This window comes from Arvicanthis niloticus, chromosome 3 (assembly GCF_011762505.2).
Source record: "Arvicanthis niloticus isolate mArvNil1 chromosome 3, mArvNil1.pat.X, whole genome shotgun sequence".
Lineage (NCBI taxonomy): Eukaryota > Metazoa > Chordata > Mammalia > Rodentia > Muridae > Arvicanthis > Arvicanthis niloticus.
The window spans coordinates 97,807,377-97,829,941 of NC_047660.1; the positions used below are offsets into that span (position 1 = coordinate 97,807,377).

Genomic DNA, 22,565 nt, shown 5'->3' on the forward strand with positions numbered 1-22,565 from the left:
ACCTCACAACAAGGAAGGTATGGCCAACAGAGGAGAGATGGGTAAGCAACTATATGAATGCAGCTGGTGTTTTCCTTAACTGAAACTCACAAAGGGGCTCATCACTTACACTATTTCCCATGTGCTTCATTCATTTCTCAGTCTAGCAAGCTGAGCTACAAAAAGTAAGTGGACAAGTCAGATCTAGAGACATGACTCTGGCTTCTTAAGTTTTTCCTTTCTTAAGTTTTTCTTCTCTACCAGGCCTCTGGTTTGGGCTATGCATTTTGATATAAGAAACATGTTCTTTATTGAGACAATTTCAACCAAATGAGTTACTAGGATGGTGTGGGTATAATACATAAGGGAGAAAGAAAACCGTGTAATCTTACTGAAATAGATATTCTATTTGACCTTCTTTGGCATAGCATTTTTTCTGCACTTAACATTTTATTCCCAGTGTTCCAGGACAGCCTATTGATACTAGAAGCTCCATGTGTATTTGAACAAAGAATAAAAAGAAACAGTGTATTCGAAAACAGCTAACATTTAGGGGGGCTCACCAGGAGACAATTATGATTCTTACATGGATTACTTTATCTTCATTTGTTCTATGCAATAGTACCATAATTCTCTTCTCACAAATGAACAAAATGGCGAATTAATGACTAGCTCAAGATTAAAAAGCTGGTATGTACATGCACTGAGATTGTGATAAAGGATCACAGATATGGAAGCCAGTGTCCTTAGCCAGTACAAGAATCCAAAACAAGGCTGCAAGGAAGCGGTGAGATTTGGGAGACATGGAATGTCAGAGACACTGAGGATCTTCTCAAACTTTCTGTGTCTCTTTGTCTTTCTGTGTCCCTGTGTCTCTGTCTCTGTCTCTGTCTCTCTCTCCTTTCACCCCTTCTTTCTGTCTCTCTTCTATACCATGTATATGGTCTTCTATTAATTTTATCAATTTTATTTTCACTCACATGACTTACCTATTTTTATTTTTTTCTCTTTTCTAACTATATTCTCTGCTCAGACTGGGTTCTGCTTTCTAATGAAGTCACCACCCCTCTGGCATGCTTATTCTATGTAAGGGGACTAAATCTACCCTAGTCCCCCCATCCTTTAAAATGGTCTGTTTAATAGTTTAATCTTCAGTTTTCACCATCGAACGTCACCTGTTGAGCTTTCCCATTCGAATTCACTATAATGAGATCCCACAGGGCCAGTTATTAGACAGGGCTTTGTTGTTAGAAAACAGAGCATGCGCTGTTGACTTTCATGTCCATGATGCAAGCTAGGCTCACCCCACCAGAGCCTGGGCAGGGCATTTTCTGTGCTTGGAATAAACCTGACTAAATGAATCTTTACAGGTTCTATGCTGTATCAATTCTTATATTAGTTTATTGCATTTACGTGTCTGTAAATTGTCCTTTGAATCAGTAGGGACTCTAGCAAGTTAAATGTGAAAGAAGTAGCTACCTGACTCAATGTAGCATCTCCAGTGTGGTTCCAGTAGTTCCTTTCTCACTTGACTCATTTCCCATCCTAGGTGGCGTCAATCTCAGATAAAATACATAGCTAATCTAAAGACGTGGAAACCATGAACCCTTTATTTTTTTAAAATACCTAGGTTTAATTCAAGGAGAAACAGTGCCTCTTTCCTAAAACAGAGGCTACATCTCAGCTAGAACTGGGTCAAGGTGGCGGTATGCATTTGAAACCATTCCTGATTTCAACCACAGTGGGAAGGTAGGTAAAATGGTACTGAAAAATCTCAAGAGGTCACATGGCACGACTTGTAATCCCTAAAAGCTAGAGATGAAGACTGTGAATGTCAGGCTGAATGGGGAAGAAGTTTCAGGAGAAAGCCTAGAACATTTCCGCAGAAGAAAGAGATCATGTGGTTGAACCTACAAATTTTCCAGTGAGAACTAGAACTGCCAGGTTGGAGTTTGAGTCCAAAGAGAGAACAAAGATTCCACCTTTCCATTCTGGACTACCAGGCAGCTTTATTGTGAAAGAAATCACTAGAAACAAGGGAAGTGCCATCATCTCACATGATCTATAATTTAAGACCCACTATGGCATCTGTTTCATGGTCTAGTGCTGTGATAGTGCCACCAATGAAATGAACCTGCAAGACCAGGGTCCTCAAATACCAAAGATGGTTATGTGTATTCTGTTGCCACTTCAAAGAAGGAACATGATCCCCTAAAGGGAAGAGACAGTCTTACAGAAAGTACAGTCAGAATAAAAGCCTTATTCTTTGGAATCTCAGGGGTAAAAGAGGCAGATTATTTGGATGAAATGGGTTTTTAAAGTTCTGTCTGGGGCGGTGAAGACAAATCAGTGAAATGACCTGCCACACAGGCAACAAGACCCAACTTCTCACCCCTAGCTCTGCATAAAAGCTGGTGTGGAGGAGGCTCTCTGCTGCACTCAAAGGCAGGATGATAATTCAGTGGGCAGACAAGAGACACAGCCTGAAGGCTCTGACACTGAGGTGCAGTTGTGTGGGCTATGCAGCTGCACTGGCACACAGGGAAGAGAGACTGAAGACATTTTATATACCCAAAGAATGGAAGAAAGATCCTTGAATGTGCTCTGACCTATGAGAAGGAACTAACTATTGTTTATTCAAGAACTCTGAGTTGAATCTAGCACAACATCCACTTCCAACTATTCAGACCATGCAGCTTATATAGTCACAAAGGTATGATATTATTTTCCAAAGGTCTGGGCTCCTTAGCTTCTCTCTTCTCTCTCACTATTGGTCTTTTATATCATGGACACTTCAGCTCCCAGAACGTCTATTAAATCATCCACAAGGGCAAATGAATGAGCCTACGTACAAGGTGAGCTTGCAGGAGAATTGATCATTTCCTCGGCTGCTATCAGTGGAAATCTACTGCATGTCTACAGCATTCATAAAAACAGATCATGTTTGACAAATGTAGCTCGATATTTTTATACACTTTCTCTGTTGCCTGATAAGTAGGAGTAAGGGAGGTGGATTTTATATAAATACTTGTAAAGCGCTTGCCATCGAGCCCATGGGTGGGATGATTTATGAATCCAGCAAAGTAGTCTCTTCCCAGAGGACAAAAGACAATGAGGTCAGTGGTTACCAATGTCAGCTTTAGGTTCACATCCAGTTGGATTTCATTCCTGATAGTTATATTTATTTAGGCAAATTTTCATCCTCAGTTTTCTCAAGGTAATAAAATCATCTGGTCTGTCTCTTGTCATCCTTTTAAGATCTCTGGGATTTCTGTGGTATTTTACACAGTCTCTGATGAAGGTTTGGTTGTTAGTAAGTGATAATAATTATAATAGATGGAAATTACATGGTGTCAAGAGAACTCAATGCCTAGCAGAGCCGAAACCTTCCAGGGACTTTTTCAGTGGCATTTGTCTACTCATTTTATTGTAGCCTGCAGTTCTGATTAGATCTTTTCTATTAGTTGACTAGCAAAAAATGAGCTACTTAAAATCTGCATATTCAACACTGAGAGATGCAATAGGATTTCAGAAGAATGTTATTTCTGTTTTATTTAGTTTTTTAACTGCATAATCTTGAATAGAATTTGTGCCCTTCATTAAAAAAAAAGAGAGAAAAATTAAGTTTCATACTTTCCTGGGAGTTAAGGTGGAACCATTTAAAATCCCAAATGTTAATATGATAGCCAAGAGCTGAGTGTCTGATGGTGGGACAGTAAAGAGGCTGTGTCTCCTCTCTAGCTAGCCACACACAGATCTCTGCTATTAAGGGGTGGGCTTACGTCTGCAGTTGTTACTCTGGGATAAAGCAGAGAACAAGAGCTCACTTAAGCTCTTCATCTCTAGTTATTTAGTTATTTAGTTAGATATAAATCTTTCATGTGTGTATGTGTGTGTGTGTGTGTGTGTGAGAGAGAGAGAGAGAGAGAGAGAGAGAGAGAGAGAGAGAGGGAGTGTGAGAGAGAGAGAGAGAGAGAGAGAGAGAGAGAGAGAGAGAGAGAGAGAGGTTAAGGAGCTGGAAAGCTCATTGGTTAAGAACACATACTGCTTTTGCAGAGGACCAAGTTCTATTCCCAGACCCCACTCTTGGTACCTCATAAATGCTGCCATACCACATATCAAGGATCCATTACTTCTGTCATCCATAAGAAGGGACATTGGCACTCAGATACACATACCCACATACATTCATGTAATTAAAAATTAAATCTGTTTTTTAACTGTCCATTATTTGTGAACTACCCCTCAAAGTGAGATCTTCCCTGGAGTGGTTGATACACCTAGTGTCATTCCATTGGAGAAAACTGATTTTCCCTCTCCTAGAAGGTATACATGACAGCTCAGTTGTTAATCTTTACCGTATTAGATAGGTTTTCATTCATCCATTAATTTTTTAAAAAATATAACAAAATAAAAGATAATAAGATAAAACAAAACCTATCATGTAAAAGTTGGACAAGACAACCTAACAGAAGGAAAAGAGCCAAAGAGTAGGCACAAGAATCAGAGACCCACTCACTCACACACTCAGGAATCACATCAAAACAGTAAACTGGCACAAGAATCAGAGACCCACTCACTCACACACTCAGGAATCACATCAAAACAGTAAACTGGCACAAGAATCAAGACCCACTCACTCACATACTCGGGAATCACATCAAAACAGTAAACTGGAAGCCATAACATACATGCGGAGGACCTGGTGCAGAGGCATGCAGGCCCTGAGCATGCTAACCAAATCTCTGTGACTTCATATGACTGAGCTTTGCTCATGTTGATTTAGAGGGCCTTGTATTTTTAATATTCTCAATCCCCTCTTGCTCTTTTGCCTCCTCTTCCTCAGGGTTCCCTGAGATCTGAGGAGAAAGATTTGATGGAAACATCTCATTTAGGACTGGTTGTTCCAAAGTCTCTTATTCTTTGCATAATGCCTGGCTGTAGGTCTCTGCATTTATTTCCAGAATCCACACTGGGTGCCTCACAAGTGCCTGTAAAGCCAGGCCCCAGGGATCCAATACCTCTGGCTTTCACAGACAGAGACACTGTCATCCATGTACACATACCCACATACATGCACAAAATTAAAAACAATAAATCATTGTAAACACACATAAAGCACACACATGTGCACGCATGCATGCACACACACACACATGTACTCATGCATGCACACATGCACATATTGTTTGACATGAGCCCAGAGGCTGGAAAGAAATAGAGACTCTGTTCTGCTCCTCTGAACATTAAAGCCTCCGCATCTCCAGCAGAAAACAGAGCTGCTATGCTTACAACACAGGGCTCCTGGGAGTTAAGAGAAGAGAAGAGATGCAAAACATGTTGTCTGGTAAAGTTTAACTCTTCCTGTTAACTCAAAAAGGAAGGCAGAAGCTCACATGCTCTCCTTTAACTGAAAACTCTTGAGGAAGCGTGATATGAAGCAAAGCTGTGTTGAACAGTCTGTTTCCAGTGGGGGCTCCATCCACTGTACCACTGCCAGCCAGACCCATGATGGTTTCCACTGACAGTCTGCAAAAAAGTAAGAGGCAGGCAATGAGGGGGCATGTCTTACTGCCTCTTTTTTCTGAAATCAGGCCAAGCATATAGCTGTGTGTAAGAGTTTCAAAGTCTTCAAAACTTGATAAGTATCAGTGCCAAGAATAAAAATATGCCAAAGTTCCCACAGCAGTCCTGCCTCTGACAAACACTGATCTGTTGAAGTTCTGTGTTTTGAGATGTGTGCTCCAAGCTGCTCTGGGGTACGTGGGTGGCTGACTGCAGAAGCAGTCAGCCAGCAAGAGTGTGCTTGTCCGTGCATGGGGAGGCCAGGATTGTTGATAGAACAACTATAGCAAGAATCCACACTCATAGGCTGTGCCCTTACAGTTCCCTCCTATTTCTGTCTAAGTTCCTTATTTCAGTATAGATGGTGTACAGATGCTGGTTACATTATGCTAATTGCCTAAAAAGTTAGATGCTCGGAACAGAGTAGAATCAACCCTGAATTTTCTTTACCTTTGTATTCTCCTGGGTTTAGCACAAAACTTAAAATAATACCTTTTCAAACTTTTGTAAGTAATTTCCCTCACATTTTTCTCTTTATTCATGTAAAGAGGCTGTTTGATCTTATAAACCATGTCTATTACATAGATGACACCACTGTGGCCCAGACAGAAGAGGAAAGGCACATTTTATGTGTTCCTATCCATGCTTGGTAGTTTAGAGGTGTGTGTGTGTGTGTGTGTCTGTGCACGTGTCTGTTGTGTGTATGTGTATATGTATGTGTGTGTGTATGTGTGTGTATGTATATATGTGTAACAGCTATCTCTATAGAAGCTGTGATGGTTAATGCCAAAAGTCAACTTGTTTGAACAAAGATATACCTAATAAGTTCGAAAAGCCCTTCTCTGGATTTGCCCAGGATGGTGATTCTGAAGATGATTATGTCATTATTGCCTGGGCCTTATCAATGACTTTATTTATGGAACAATTAAATTGAGTGAACCATTTGGGAAGTGGTAGAGACTTAGAAGGTGAGGCCAAGTTAAGGGAGGCAGGTCACCTGGGGCTGTGTCTTACACTGGCTCCCTCCTGTTACTTCTCTGTCTGTGTCATGGCCACCATGAGATGAGCTCCTCTGCATGTTCTAGCCACCATCGTGTTTATTCCTAGCCACAAGTCCACAGAGTAAGGCAGTCATGAAGCCAAACCTCTAAAGCCATAAACCCAAATGCATAAACCCCCTTTATGTTGTTTATGTGAGCTATCATACAATTGCCATGAATAGCTGACATCAAGGCAACTTAAGCAGCAGGTAGGCAAATAATCAGAAAAATAAGGAAAATACTGCAATTCCCATGAAACTGAGAAGAACTGAAGCTGTAGATTCTGGGAAAGACACATATTCTCTGTGAGGTTGGTGGCAGGAACTCAAGGTTTCCACTGGGATGTCTTTCAGCCTCAGCTACATCATGATGACTGCTCAAGATCCAGATCCTATGTGAAGGTCTGATTGACAGCAAGTCAAATCTTGACCTAATCATTTACAAGCAGAGGTCAGGAATAAAGGTTCCATGACTGTCATCCCTCTATGATTATGGTAAAGTTGGAGTTCTAGTTCCCAAAGGACCCTAAAAAACAGAAAATAGAAAAATATGTGAAACATTGTTACTGCATGCTTAAAACAAGGCAGATACTTTCCCAAGAAGAAATATTATTTAACTTTGAAGTTAACTTAAAATCTTCAGAAGTAGGAAATTCTTGAAGTCAACTTTTTGTCCTTCAGTGTCAGCCTGGTAGAGGATGATCCAGGATCCAGTATCCATTTCAAAATGTTCTCATGAGCCATAGACATAACAGCCTAGAAAACAAGAAAACTCAAGGTTGCAAAGCTTGAATTAACTCGAGATAATGACTCAGACATGATGGCCATGAATGTCCACTCCAACTACTTAGAAAGTTTAATTTAAAAAATTAAAAGGAGGTTTTAATCATGTCTTTGACAAAACCAAGATAACCCTAAAGAAAAACTATGACCTGGGAGAAACACAGTAGTTCATGAATAGAAAGGCAGAGCTTGGCTTTCTATCTCTCCTAGCTTAGATAATGTTGTGTTACTGTAATGCATATGATGTGGTTGTTGATCAGAATTGTTGAATTCTAGTGAAAGACAAATGGAAACATGAATGAATGTTGCAAAACTAGACTCTGCTTCATAGGTATGCAAGGACAAGTAGAAATACACAGAATAAACACCAAAGAATCATCTTGCCAATTATTTATTCTTTTCACTCTGAAACAATGGTAGCAGTCATTAAGACAGTAAGCCACTCTTGTGACTTCTTAAGCTATGTTTATTTGGAATTTAGGAGCATTGTTAGATGGCCTCTCTGCTTATGACTGTTTTCTAAACCGTGAGTCACAAGGACAGTGACTGGACACGTGGCCTCTAGTGTTGTTACTTTTTCAAGAGCAGAAAGTTAGATGTATTGGCATTCAGCTATCGCTACTGGTGATTGGTTGAGGTGCTTAGATTGATTGACTTCCATTTAAATGAGAACATAAGCAGCAAATAAATATAAATTTAGAACAAAGAGAGCCTTTGGGAGATTTTGCAGACATATTTTTTCATATTTTGCAGACATATATATATAAATAATTCATTCATATATATACATATATATATATATGCATACACACATATGTATACATATATATATGTATATATACATAATTTAATATTTTAACATTTAAACTTTTTAGTGGAGACTATTCCCAAGCCTGTAACATGGGATTCCAGTCAATGAAGAGTTTCTTTAAATTATCTAGAATTATTCTAAATTACAATGACAAAGCCTTGGTGTTTTTTTTTAAGGACCTCCTGAGTGGTTAGGTGGAGGTAGAGTGCCTTCCATTCACCCCCGAATCATGAGATGTATGTGTTCTGATTTGAATGTAAAAGTCCCATATAATCTGATGTGTTTGAACACTTCAATGCAAATGGTGATGCTATTTGAAAAAGTGTGGTAATAAATTATTATGAAAATATCTTTTATTCTAAGAGATAGTAACCTTTGTTGAACCTCATAGCAAAAGTTGGTAGTACACCTTGATGTGACTTAAAAGACTAATATCCTACTGTATACTCTTCCAGTTTGTTTAACCTGCCCTTCAGAGAACAATGTAACAACCAATCTTTCATAGCCTTGGCTTTCCCATGTAAACAGTGTTTACCACCTAAAATAATGCATAGCTGTAATCTTAAGATATGTATTCTTCCATGACCCTGACCCAGAGAGCAATGTATGTGTAAATATGTGTGTGTGTTTGTGTGTGTGCCTCTGTGTGTGTGTGTGTGTGTGTGTGTGTTTTGTGATGTCCTTTTGTTGAAAGCAACAAATTAGTTGAAAGCAACTGTATAAAGCAAATGTCCATCCTAAACATTGGATACAGCATGGATATAGGTTGTTAATAGTGATGTTTATAGTACTGTTCTCTAGCTCAATCAGTTGGAGTCAGTTGGAGCCAGTAACTTAATCCCCTGTAAAACAGTTAGATTCTCTAACGTGCTCTTCGTTCCTTCCCCTATGCTATGCTTTCAGCATTGTTTAACATATACAAAGCAAGGGACACAAGGACATGGGAACAAACAGATAACGTTCAGGCAGGGATAAATTCAGACCCATACAGACAGACAGAAGAAGAGGAAAGAGCCAAGGAGAGAGAAGAAGAGAATTCAAATCCATGCTTGCTCGTGGTAAACGTACTCCAATGTTTTACTTATTTTTCCTTAATGAGAGACAAATGGAGAAGTTTGTGGGACCTAGGAGGTGGAACCTTGCTGGAGGGAGTGGAGCATTGAAGCAGGTCTTGAGGTTTGGGAGCCCAGCCCCATTTTTTTCTCTCTGCTTCCTGAAAGCCAATGCAGCATGCCAGCAGCAGCCTGCTCCTGCACCGTGCCTTTCCAGCCATGATGAATTTTAGTATTCTCATGAACTGTAAGACAAAATTAACCCATCCTTCTTAACTTGCTTCTTGCCAGATACTTTGTGATAGCAATGAGAGAAATTGTATCATCAATTTTTTCCCACAGATTAATTGAAATGAAATTCTATATAAGTCCCAGTATTCCATTTGGTCAGATATTAAACAGGATAGGGAGGGCAAACATAGGATAGACTCATGATGTCTTAGCGCTTTCTACCTCGCTACACATCTGTGTTTTTAAGGAGATTATTCTTATGGTACTAGCAAAACAAGCTACTCAAAAGACTTCAACTATCAAATTTATTTGCCACTTTGATATTATTAAACTCAGGGAGTGCATATTCTTCATTATTCTAGAAGTTGACAGATTATTTGTCCATGAATCAGAGACAAGCTTATGCTAGATTTATATTTTCATGGGGTTCGACTGAGCATGTAAATATTGCATTCTCCCTACTGTGTGTGTGCTCACTGGTACAGATGGTCAGGGCTTCTCTCTTTTAAAGATTCTGATAAAAGATGAGAACATCTTGAATATTGCATGGGGCAGAAGCGTGCCAGCAGCCAGGTCTGCTACAAACATTAGCCTTGTTTTGGGTCAGTGCTAAAGCATAACTTTGCCTTAGTCAAGGTTTATTTTTGTTACAATTAACATGTTTCCTTTCAGAAGTGGAATATGAAAGATTGTGATGAGAAGAAACAGTCATGCTAGCTCAGGATTGCTGAGGACTGTGTGGCCTCAGAAAAGGCTGGATTTAAATTGTTTCTCTATGTTAAAATGGGCAACAGATCTAAACAAAGAATTTTCAACTGAGAAAACCTAAATGGCCAAGAAGCACCTAAAGAAATGTTCAACATCCATAATCATTAGGAAAATGCAAATCAAAATGACCCTGAGCTTCCTCCTCACACCAGTCAGAATGGCTAAGATCAAAAACTCAGATGAAAGCAGATGCTGGCAAGAATGTGGAGAAAAAGAAACACTTCTCATTGCTGCTGGAATTGCAAGCTGGTACAACCACTTTGGAAATCAGTCTGGTGGTTCCTCAGAAAATTGGACATAGTACTACCTGAAGACCCAACTATACCACTCTTGGGCATATACTCAGAAGATGCTCCAACGTGTGAGAAGAACACATGCTATGTTCATAGCAGCCATATTTATAACCAGAAGCTGGAAACAACCCAAATGTCCCTCAACAGTGGAATGGATACAGAAAATGTGGTACATAGTATTACACAATGAAATACTACTCAGCTATTAAAAACAATGATTTCATGAAATTCGCAGGCAAGTGGATGGATCTAGAAAATATCATCCTGAGTGAGGTAACTCAGTCACAAAAAACCACAGATGATATGTACTCACTGATAAGCGGATATTAGGCAAAGAGCATGGAATATCCATGATACAACTCATGGGCCACATGAAGTTCAAGAGAAAGGAAGACCAAAAAGTGGATGCTTCAGTCCTATTTAGAAGTGGGAACAAAATAATCAAGGGAAATAGAGGGTAGGAAGGAGTTGGGAGAAAAAGAAGAGGGACAGGAGAAAAGAGGGGAAGAATCAAGTATGGGAGGAGATGAGGGAGATGTACAGAGGGTCAGGAAATTGAACAGAGGTGTGTGACAATAGGGGATGGCAAACTGAGGGTAACAACCAGAAAGTCCCAGATGCCAGGAAAGCAAGAGCCTCTCAGGACCACACTGGGACAATATTAGCTGAAATACCCCAGAGAGGGGAGGCAGAACCTGTGGAGACCATATCCAGAGTTTTGGCATGGCCCCAAGGATGGGGCCACCCATCCCTCTCCAAATTTCAACCCAGAATTTCTCCTGTGTAAAGGAAATACAGGGACAAAGTGTGGAACAGAGACTGAAGGAAAAGCCATCTAGAGACTGCCCTAACTGAAGATCCATCCCACATGCAGACACCAAACCCAGACACTATTGCTGATGCCAAGATGTGCTTGCCTGACAGGAGCCTGATACAGCTGTCTCCTGAGAGGATCTGCCAGATCCTAACCAATAGAGATGTGGATGCTCACAACCAACCATCAGACTGAGCACAGGAACTCCAATGGAGGAGTTAGGGGAAGGACTGAAAGAGCTGAAGGGGCCTTATGTGGCATCAATGTAAGGGGAGACCCTTGGTCTTGTGAAGGCTTGGTGCCCCAGTGTAGAGGAATGCTAGGGTGGTGAGGAGGGAGTGGGTAAGTGGGTGAGGGAGCATCTTCACAGAAACAGGGTAAAGGGGGGATGGGATAGGGGGCTTGCAGAGGGGAAACTGGGAAAGGGGATAACATTTGAAATGTAAATAAATAAAATACCCAATTTTTTTAAAAGGAAAAGAAAGTAACGAAGACATAAAAAAAAAAAGTTTCTCTATGCCGTCTCTCCTGCTCTCTTGAAGACCTATTTTCTCTCATTTGTCTTTATTTTGGAACCTCAAATTTGCTCTTCTCTTTTTGACATGCCCACAAAATATCCATCTCCACATACAGCAGAAGAAAGTTGCCCTAGGTTCTTCTGTTCCCATGCTGTCGACATTCACATGTCAGGAAGTGAGCAAAGGCTGAAAGACGCCCAGATTTTCCTGGAACTTTCAAAAAAAAAAAAAGACTTCCTGATCAAGTTAGTTGAATCTGTCTCATCCATGCGGAGTCCAAGTTAAGACTTCAAGAATTTTATAAAAAACTTTTTTATTCAATGAGGAAAAAAAAAGAATTTGATACTGAGTATTTTGATGGGCAATTCATGGGCATTACCCTTGTTGAAAATTCACCGAAACCCTAGGAGATGGATATTGCAAACACATTTTATACACAACAAAGAAGACTGTCAGAGCAGTTGAGTAAGCTGCAAAGGTTTATATAGCTCTGTAACCAGCAGAAGAATTTGAACATAGATGGGATTAATTTCTAAGCCTTGGTTGGTACTGCCTCCTGCTCAGAAAGGCTTTTCAAGCTTCAGTTGATATCAGAATTACTTAAATAAAAATGCAAAGTATACCTCCCTAGGCTTAAAAAATGCTGATTCTGCAAAAGTAGGGGCAAGGCTCCAGAAGCCTTTCCGACTACGGACAAGGGCTACCCAGTAATCACTGGCTCCAGAAGCCTTTCTGACAAGGATGCTGCCAAAGATCACTGATCTGAAGGACCAACTCGACCCCTTTTCTGACTGCTCTGCCTTGGTCTTCCAGTCTGTTCTGAAAAGAACTGGTAAGTGAGCATGTGTGTCTTAATGTGCTTCTCTATCTCAGCAGGAAGGTCAGTGTGACACAAGCTTCTGTCTCCTCAAGTCTGGATTTTATCAGGCTAAGTCACTTTCTCTTTAGACCTAATGCATTGATAATTTTGTTGTGAGTAGATGTTGCTTGTCTGGAAATTTTTTCTCTGAGAATTTTACTAAGATGATCACACAGGTCTGTCTTTTCTTTTGGTAAAGCAATGCATTTCATTTATTGATTTTAAAGGAGAGTGGTTACAATAAGTAGTATTTGGAAAACCACAGAGAATCATTTTATTGAAAAGCTGAGTAGACACACAAGATACATAATTTACATTAAATGATGTAAGCACAGAGTGGCAAATGTCATATGATCTCACACATACACAAAACTGTACAACTCAGAAACATAGACTGTAACATTGTGGACTCTAGAGGCTGGGGCAAAAGAGCAAGTGAACAGGGAAAGGGGGTATTGGTCACTGACCACAAAGTTAGTTAGGCAGGAATTTGTTGAGTGGTAGGGCAATTATAGCTGATCATAATGTACCATCTTATTCAGAACATCGAAGAAACAGGATTCGAGTGTTCTCAGTTTTCAGAATGATAAATGTTTGAGGTGGTGTCGGGTAAAGTGCATAATCTCCTGAAGCACTCACTGCATTGTGACCCATCAACATGTGCAGCTCTTTGTCAGCAAATAACTTGTTCATGGATTAACAAATCCCTTTGTGTTATAAATGTATCCTAGACATAACCAGAAAAGGAAACTTCCCGTGAGTTTGTTTATTTTCTGTGCCCATTTAGATTTTTGCATATCTTCTAAGAAAGTAAACTCTTTTGAACTTGAAACACTACATTCTGAGGGACTCATGGGAGTCCTGCACACACACACACACACACACACATCACTGGAGTCCAGCATGGGAGTGTCCACTGTAGGTTTTATCCTTCCCCTCCATTAAAAATATTACTCTGATGCTCTGGCTATGTGAGTCAATAAGTCATGTGTTACGGCCTGAAAATAAGTTTTGTATAACTCCTGCTTTGAGAAATTAGTTGGCATTTGTTGCTATTAATTGTTCAATAGATGCTGGAGAGATAGGTCAAGATATTAACTTCAACATGTATCTCAATTAATCCTTAGTGTTTAGATTCTTATGAAATATTGAAAAAATGTTGCTTCACTGTATAATGCCAGAGATCAGTTTTTTATCTCTGGAGTAACCATGAACATCACTCTTCTCACCCAGTATTTGTAAAACATAGCATTTGTAGGGAGAGAGAGAGAGAGAGAGAGAGAGAGAGAGAGAGAGAGAGAGAGAGAGAATAAACTACTGCTGCATATAGCATTGCATGTGAAGCTCACATGGCAACTGTTGTAGGAGAAAAATAGACATGAAAAATACCCACTGCCTGATCCCATGGATATGAAGTTCAAAACCAGACCCATCAGTGTCCAGGGTTACTCATTAGGAGAATGCAGAACACTGGGCAGGGCTTGTGTTGGCACATGATAATGTTCTGCTTTGTGATACATTTACTGGTCTCAAGGGCTCAGAGGATGAAAACTCATCAACTTGCATACTTACGAGCTGAGAATTTCTGATTGTTCCTTTCAGTGTAAATATCCAGGGGTAATTTTTAAAAGTCATTTTGTATAAAGGCTTTATACAAAACTGTATTGAGAGATTTCACCTCAAACTTGGTAAATTTTGACACTAAAATTAAGCATGAAAAAAAATCTTCCAAGATGGCTGCATTTTAGAAAGTGGAAATGTGGCTGAGTTTATTTTTGCACTTTCGTGTACTAAGTTTTTATGTTGTAAGCATATTTATAAAACATTTTGATCTACTGAGTTATTTAGAAGTTTCTGTTTTAGAACAAATTGACTTTATAAAGGTAGAAGTCAATAAGTGATTCCACACCAACAAATTCAGAAGCTGAGGCCTGAGATCAGCAACAAATGTCAAAATGTGGTGCTTAAGAGCTACGGACTTCGCCCATCACAAGAGGCATTTCTCCAAGGTCACTTTTTACTTGCATTGCTACATAGAAATGAAGGTTCCTGGGATGAAACTTTATCAGGGAATGAAATGACCTTTTTGTGGGCTTTCAAAACAGAATACAAATGTCCAGGGATCAAGTGATAAACAGTAAAAAATGAGATTTTTGTCAAAGCTCAGGCATGCTGGAAATGCCTGAAAAGGCGTCTTAGGGTTTTAAATACCTTTCATTTTGTGACAATCATAAAAGTGGATAGAAATGCATGTGTGTCTGCAATCAGAATTTTTAAAGCCTTCTTTTATCATTTCCCCTTGATGTTCTAAGACAGTGAAGCATTTTCAAGGAGGCTACATGTTTACTGTCAATCCTGAATTTTCCAACTAAAAGTTCAATGCACTTCCTCAACAGGAAAGACAACAGTGTGGTTATCCATCCAGGTCTCTAACTGATACAGAGTCACTCGTTCTGGCAACATTAAGCATCCCAAGAAGGTAGATGTGCTGTGGGTACAGCAAGCAGGGAGGCCAGTGCTACCAAGGCTGTGCTCCTTGACTGCAGTTTGGAGTCTCACACTTAGATCTTTATGGTGCTGGTTCAACTGGCAGTCAGCATGTGGAGGAATGAAAATCTATCCATTCTTATCTCCTTGTACAAAGCTCAAGTCCAAGTGGATCAAGGACCTCCACATAAAACCAGATACACTGAAACTAAAAGAAGACAAAGTCAGGAAGAGCCTCAAACACATGGGCACAGAGGAACATTTCCTGAAGAGAACCCAATGGCTTATCTTCTAAGATCAACAATAGACAAATGGGACCTCATAAAATTGCAAAGCTTCTGTAAAGCAAAGGATACTGTCAATAGAACAAAATGGGAACCAACAGATTGGAAAAAGATCTTTACCAATCCTACATTTGATATATATATCGTGAAGTTAGACTCCAGACAATCAATTAACCCTATTAAAACTGGGGTACAGAGCTAAACAAAGAATTCTCAACTGAGGTATATGTCCAAAAGGCACTTAAAGAAGTGTTCAACATCCTTAGTCATCAGGGAAATGCAAATCAAAACAACCCTGAGATTCTACCTCACACCAGTCAGAATGGCTAAGGTCAAAAATTTAGGTGAAAGCAGATGCTGGCAAGGATGTGGAGAAAGAGGAACACTCCTCCATTGTTGGTGGGATTGCAAGGTGGTACAACCACTGTGGAAAATAGTCTGGCAGTTTCTCAGAAAATTGGACACAGCATTACCTGAGGACCCATCTATACCACTCCTGGGCAGATACCCAAAAGATGCTCCAACATATAACAAAGACATATGCTCCACTGTGTTCACAGCAGCCTTATTTATAATAGTCAGAAGCTGGAAAGAACCCAAATATCCTTTAATAGAGGAATGGATACAGAAAATGTGGTATATTTACACAATGGAGTACTACTCAACTATTAAAAACAATGAATTTATGAAATTCTTAGGCAAATAGATGGAACTAGAAAATATCATTCTGAGTGAGTTAACCCCATCACAAAAGAACACACATGGTATGCACTTACTGATAAGTGGATATTAGCTCAAAAGCTCCCAATAGCCAAAATACAATTCACAAATCACATGAAGCTCAAGAAGAATGAAGACCAAAGGGTGTATGCTTCAGTCCTTTTTAGAAGTGGGAACAAAATACTCAAGGGAGGAAATACGGAGATAAAGTGTGAAGCAGAGACTGAAGGAAAGGCCAGCCAGAGATTGACCTACCTGGGGATCCATTCCATATACAGTCACCAAACCCAGACACTATTGCAGATACCAAGAAGTGCTTGCTGCAAAGAACCTGATATAGCTGTCTCCTCAGAGGTTCTGCCAGAGCCTGACAAATACAGAAGAAGACACTTATGGCCACCCATTGGACTGAGCACAGGGTCCCCAATGCAGGAGTTAGAGAAAGGATTGAAGGAGCTAAGGGGTGTGTTACCCCATAGAAGAATAACAAAATCAATTCACCAGAACTGCCCCCACAGCTTCCAGAAACTAAACCACCAACCAAAAAGTACACATGAAGCGACTCATGGTTCCAGCCATATATGCAGCAGAGGATGCCCTCTTGTCCAACATCAGTGGGAGAAGAGGCCCTTGGTCCTGTGAAGGCTCCATGCCCCAGTGTAGGAGAATGCCAGGGTCAGGGGGATAGGGCGGGAGTATGTAGATGGGTGGGGGAGCACCCTCATAGAAGCAGGGGGAGGGGGATGAGATAGAAGTTTTCCAGAGAGGAATTGGGAAAGGAGAGAACATTTAAGATGTAAATAAAGAAAATATACAATAAAACAAAAGAAAAATTAATCAGAAGTATAAACAAATATAACTCTGACAAATAAAATTATTTCTGGAGTCAATTGGGAAGGCCCCAGTTCTATAAATTTTTGTTATTTTTGTTGTTCTGTTTGTTCATTCATTTTTTTTTTTTTTAGACAGGCCTCACTATGTATCACTGGATGCCCTGGAATTTACAATGTAGAACAAGCTGGCCTTAAACTCAGATCCACCTGCCTTTGCCTCTCTCCTTCCCACATGCTGGGATTCAAGCTGTTCACTAGTATACCTGGACTTATAAGACTAACTATCCTTATCTTGAGATTACAAAAAGATTCCTTTAATCATTTTTCTTAATTTATGCATCAGCCATCAAAATTGAGGCCTAAATTTTTTGACCACCTCTATTTTTACAGTTTTTTAGCTTGGACAAACACCCTTCCTCTTTACTGTAAAGAATAGACCATGTATTTCATCATCACATCATTTGAAATGTGGGGTCTTTCTTTGCACATTCAAAAAGTCTCTCCTTCTCTGGGTCTTGTCCATTGTTTTGTCTAGTCTTGGGGAGGTCCTCTATTACTGACTCTTTCCTAGTCCAACCCTTATCCTCTCTTTTTCTCTTCATAGTATCTATTCCCGATAAAAAAAATATGGGAATATGTTTCACCACAAACAGTTTCAGCATCAGCAACTATGCAGTTTAATCTGTGGTAGAAAGCTGGGCTCTCTCTTGACATGAAAAAAAATCAAAATTATTGTTGTATTAACACACACACACCGGATGCAGTTGGGTGACATCAGTAAAATGATACATTTTAGTTTCTCCCCTAGTTTTTAGATGCAGCAAACATAAGCAAACAGAAGAACATGGCTAGACAGACAAACTACATGTTCTTTACATTGCAGTTGACTAATGTTTTTATGCCCTTGATGAGCTGACCCAAGTAATTTTCCTCTGGATCTTTGAGCAGAACTTGATTATAAAATATTGGACAGGCAATTGTCACTGGGCTTTCCTTCAGGTTAATGAATTTTCTCTTCTCCTTTCTCATTCTTGATTAACAAAATTATTTAGAATACAGTTCTCTCATTTTAAACATCCCCTCTGGCAATTTAAGCATCTATTTTGGAAATGTAATTGAAAACACCAAAGATGCTGAGGAAGAAGCCAAAATAGTTTAGTCAAGACTTCCAGAATACCCTTTTACACTGACAGATGAGGTTTCTTTCCTCTCATCAAACTGTAGCAGCAGCGTTTTAGTCGGGGTGACATAGAGGCTGCTGCACGTGGACACACGGGCCTGGAGAAGGGAGAAACCTGGTTATTCTGCCAGTAGCTTTCATTCTGCAGGTTTGCACTTCCCCCAAACACTTTTATTTTGAGCTAGCTTTTGTCTCTTGAGAATTGGACTAAAAAGAACACATGCAGACTGGCTGTGCATTTTCTCATTAAGTATTATCTTTCTAAGCTCCCTGATGGCAAATTAGCTAGGACTGAAGAGTTATTATTGCATCTAAACCACCATGTTTGCTTTAGGATTATGATGTCAGAGAAATATTAACCCTTTCCTATGGGTGTCTAGAGCTTTAGACAGTTCTCAGCTAGACAATGTTTACAAAACAATGTAAGGATAGTTAACAACTACTGAGAACTCACAATTTGCTGAACACTGTGCCAAACACTCATGCCCTTTGCCCTTTAAATTCTCACAAGAACAGTATTAGGCAGGTGCTCTCATTATTTCAATTTTACGTAAGAGCAGACTGAGGTTTGGGTGGGATAAACAGTCTGCTGTAGAAATGTGTCAGCCATACACTCAAAGCTGATGTTACACATTGTTATACCGTTTTATGTTCATAATAGAGCAATGTCCCATTTGTTGGAAGCCACCAGCAATTTAATACAGGCATCCCACAATGAATAGCTTATGTCTCAAATCTGCATCACTTCAATAGTGTTCTAATCAGCCTTGGTGTCTAGCCCATTTTACTTTAGTCTCTAGATGATCCCAATGCTCAAAATGATGTGAGTTTCTAAGGAAGGGAAGGAAAGCAAAGATAAACATCTTGACTTTGGTGATTCTAGTATTTATTCTTTAGGAGTATGTGATCCTGAATGCCTATATCTTCTCTGTGCTTACCAGAGGCTAGCCTGAAAAGAGAGGAAGGATACAAATGTCCCAAAGCATCAAGAAACAGCTTTATTCATAGCTCAGTGTACTATTCGGAGAAGAGCTAAGTTTATCTCCATGGCTATCAGTAGATATCTGGTTTCTGCCTTACTAGTATCACTACTGACTGGGGAAAATCAGTCTGTTGTGAAATTATAATCTAATAAGTACCATTTATTTTAAAGGACCCAGTCACTGCTGATTAAATTCTACCTTTCAGGAGACAATGTGGTATATACATGCATAGGAATAAACCTGTGGATTTATTGTATATACACGTAATACATGCAGAAGTAACTCTTTGACTCACATGGCTACCCCTTTCTGATTGCCTATAGGCAGTTAATGGTTGCCAGAGGATTGAAGTCACTTCCTGTAATGGGATAGGCACTGCTAAAGTACCCAAGCTTCTGTAAATAATCTTTTATTTATGCACCTGTAGACAACTCATTGGGCTTTATATATGTGAAAAGACAAAAGACAAGAAAGCAGAGGGGAACAGATTTGGGAAGAGGAAGGAAATTAACAGGAGTGGAGGAGACAAGAGAGAGTAATAGAAGTAACATTATATACATGTATAAAACATAGTGAGACACATTATTACCTATAACTAATATATGGCAATAAAACATTAATTTTTAGATAAAATTCACAAAACATAAAAAGAAACACATTCATAAAAAATTATTTTTGAAGTATTTTGAAGTTGCATCCCAGGCTATAGTTGGTTAATTTGTTGATTAATAATACTCAACTTTGCCAGTCAGGTTATTTTCTCTGAGTGGTTTTTTATGCAGTACTGGACATGAAACACTCCAGGCAAACAGTCTGCCACTGAGCCATTTCCCCGGGGCCTCTTTTGCCCTTTTTATTTTAAGTCAGGACCTTAGTAAGTTTCCAAGGCTGGCCTTCAACTTATTCTGTATCTCAGGTTGCCTTGAACTTGTAATACTTCTGCCTCAACCTAAGGAGCTAAGATTGGTGCCACCGATCTCCTTTTGATTTTGTATCTCTGTCCTAATAAGTAATACTTAATGTTGGAATCAAGGAATGAGCACAGTTTGTGAGAAACAAGAGGCAAAGAAAGTTTGTGTGCACATAGAAAGACTAACAGCACTGCAGTACAGCAGGAAGTGGCTATAAAAAGTGGGGAAGTCATGAAATATATAAAATTCTTAGGCAGTGACCCCAATTTTGGGGGCCTTTGTGTTAGTCAGTTTTCTGTCACTGTAGCTGAATTCTAGACACCATCAGCTAATAAACAAAGAGAACGCTTTACTTTGGCTCACAGTGTGGAGTTCTCACTCTATGATCAGCTGGCTTCTGCTTTGGGCAAGGCTTTATTGCTGATGTGAGTGTAGCAGAACAAACCTGTTACTCCTAAGGCAGGGAAGAAGGGAAGGAAGAAAGCAGAAGTGCACTGGGGTCCAACTATACTCTTTCTCCATTATATCTTAAGCTTCATGGATTTGCAGGTTGTAATGCTTAATATTGTCAACTTGACCAGATCTAGGATCACCTAAGAGACAGACTTCTAAGCATACCTGTGAAGGGTTATCTATACTGGTTTACCTCTGGACATACCTGTGAGGGTTTCTTTTTTTTTTTTCAAATAGGTGAAATGAGGTAGGAAGACGACTTAAATTGTAGAATAAAAGAGGAACTTGAGCCAAGCATTAGAACTCATCACTCTCTGCCTCCTGACTCTGGTTGTAAAGGGAGCAGCTGCCATAAGCTCCGCAGCTATGATTTCCCTGCCATGACAGATTGTACTATTGCACTATGAATCAAAATAAGACCTTTCTCCCTTAAGTTACTTTTCTCAGAGTACTTTGTAAAAAGACATTCTTAATTTTTTTTAATTTTGATTTTATGTGTATGGGTGTTTTGCCTGCATGTATTTTGCATGCATCTGTGCGCCACATGTGTGCTATGCATGTGGATGCTCAGAATTCGACATGAGTCCTCTGGAGAAGTAGCCAGTACTCATAACCATTGTCTTGTCAGGCTATTCTATCCCAGCAAAAGGAAAAATAAACATTCCATCCTTATGCAGAAGCCAAGAAAGTTTCTGTATTGCCCTACTATGGCTGTGCATGGCATCAGAATGAGCACACACAGAATGAGTCCTTTAAGGGACTGTCTGTTCACAATTACCCAAGATTATTTACTGGCTCCCACCAACTTCCAATGTGAGCACCAGACCTTTACCACAAGAACTTTTGAAGGATATTAAGACAAACATATCCATTGAAACCCTGAGCATCACATACCCTGAGTGTTCGAGTTAATTTATCATACATTGAGTACTTATTTTGCTCCATTCTATTCTCAAGACTGTGCTGTGCACCAGATGCAAACCATGCAAACAAATGCAGGCTGTACGCTCCAGGTGGTCACTATCTGTTATGGCCATTCTCGGCTGTCAACTTGACTATGCCTGGAAGTAACTAAAACTCAAAAGGGTGGGCACACCTGGGAGGAATGTTTTGCTTAATTCTTTTGAAGTGGGAAGATCCACCTTTAATCAAGACCACACCTTCTGCTGGCAGCCTCTGTAAGGGACATGAAAGAAAGAGGCTTGCTCTCATTGCTTGCTTGTTTGGACTATGGCTGGAAAATCCATTCCCTTACTGGCATGAGAGCATACCTTTCTGAGATTCTGGCATATACTGAAGACCAGCTAAGACATCCAACCTTGCAAACTGGACAACTACTGGGTTCTTGAACTTTCCATTGGTAGACAAACCCAAGACCTCCTACTTAAGGGTTTCAGCTTCCACTGGTGCTGGGTCCCCCAGTTCAATCACCAATCAAGGAAATGTCCCAGTCTTATGAAATCTTATGAAAGCATTTTCTCAGATGAGGTTTGTTCTTTTGGCTTGTGTCAAGTTTGTAAATGAATTATTTATTCTAGATAGCAAGTATAAAAGCCACAAAAACCTGGCATTTTACTGACAAGTTATAATCCTAGATTGGCCAGGTTCTGGTCTGTTTTCACCTGTATCCAAACTCCTTGTTACTTGCTGTTTGAGACTCACCTTGGCTGCTTCTGCTCCTTCAGCCTGTCCTCAGGGTGCATTTCTCCTGATCACATGCTCAAGATCCATCTGACCTCATGGTGGCCTCCTCCTCTCTCTGTCTGCTTCTTTCTTCTCCTCCTCCTGGTCTCTCCTGAGACCCTTCACTGGATCCTCAAGTACCCACCCTCCTCTCTGAACTGCCCAACCACAGGCTCCAGACTTTTATTAACTAATTAGTTTTAAATAGGGGACAAGGTTTACAGGACAAAGGCCAATGTGCAGAATTTAGCACTTGTATACATAGCAACAGACTAACTCCCAACACAAGTTGACAAAAACAAGCAAAGAAGCAGGACAC

At 39.9% G+C, this 22,565-nt stretch overlaps 1 long non-coding RNA gene across 1 annotated transcript; it reads right to left on the minus strand.

The window, feature by feature from the left end:
• Positions 1 to 3,965: 3,965 nt before the first annotated feature.
• Positions 3,966 to 22,463, minus strand: LOC143441781 (uncharacterized). The gene is made up of 3 exons (XR_013109457.1): positions 22,226 to 22,463; positions 7,202 to 7,339; positions 3,966 to 7,109 (listed from the first exon to the last, which is right to left on the minus strand). It is a non-coding gene; the product is annotated as an uncharacterized LOC143441781 (long non-coding RNA).
• Between the last annotated feature and the right edge of the window lie 102 nt (positions 22,464 to 22,565).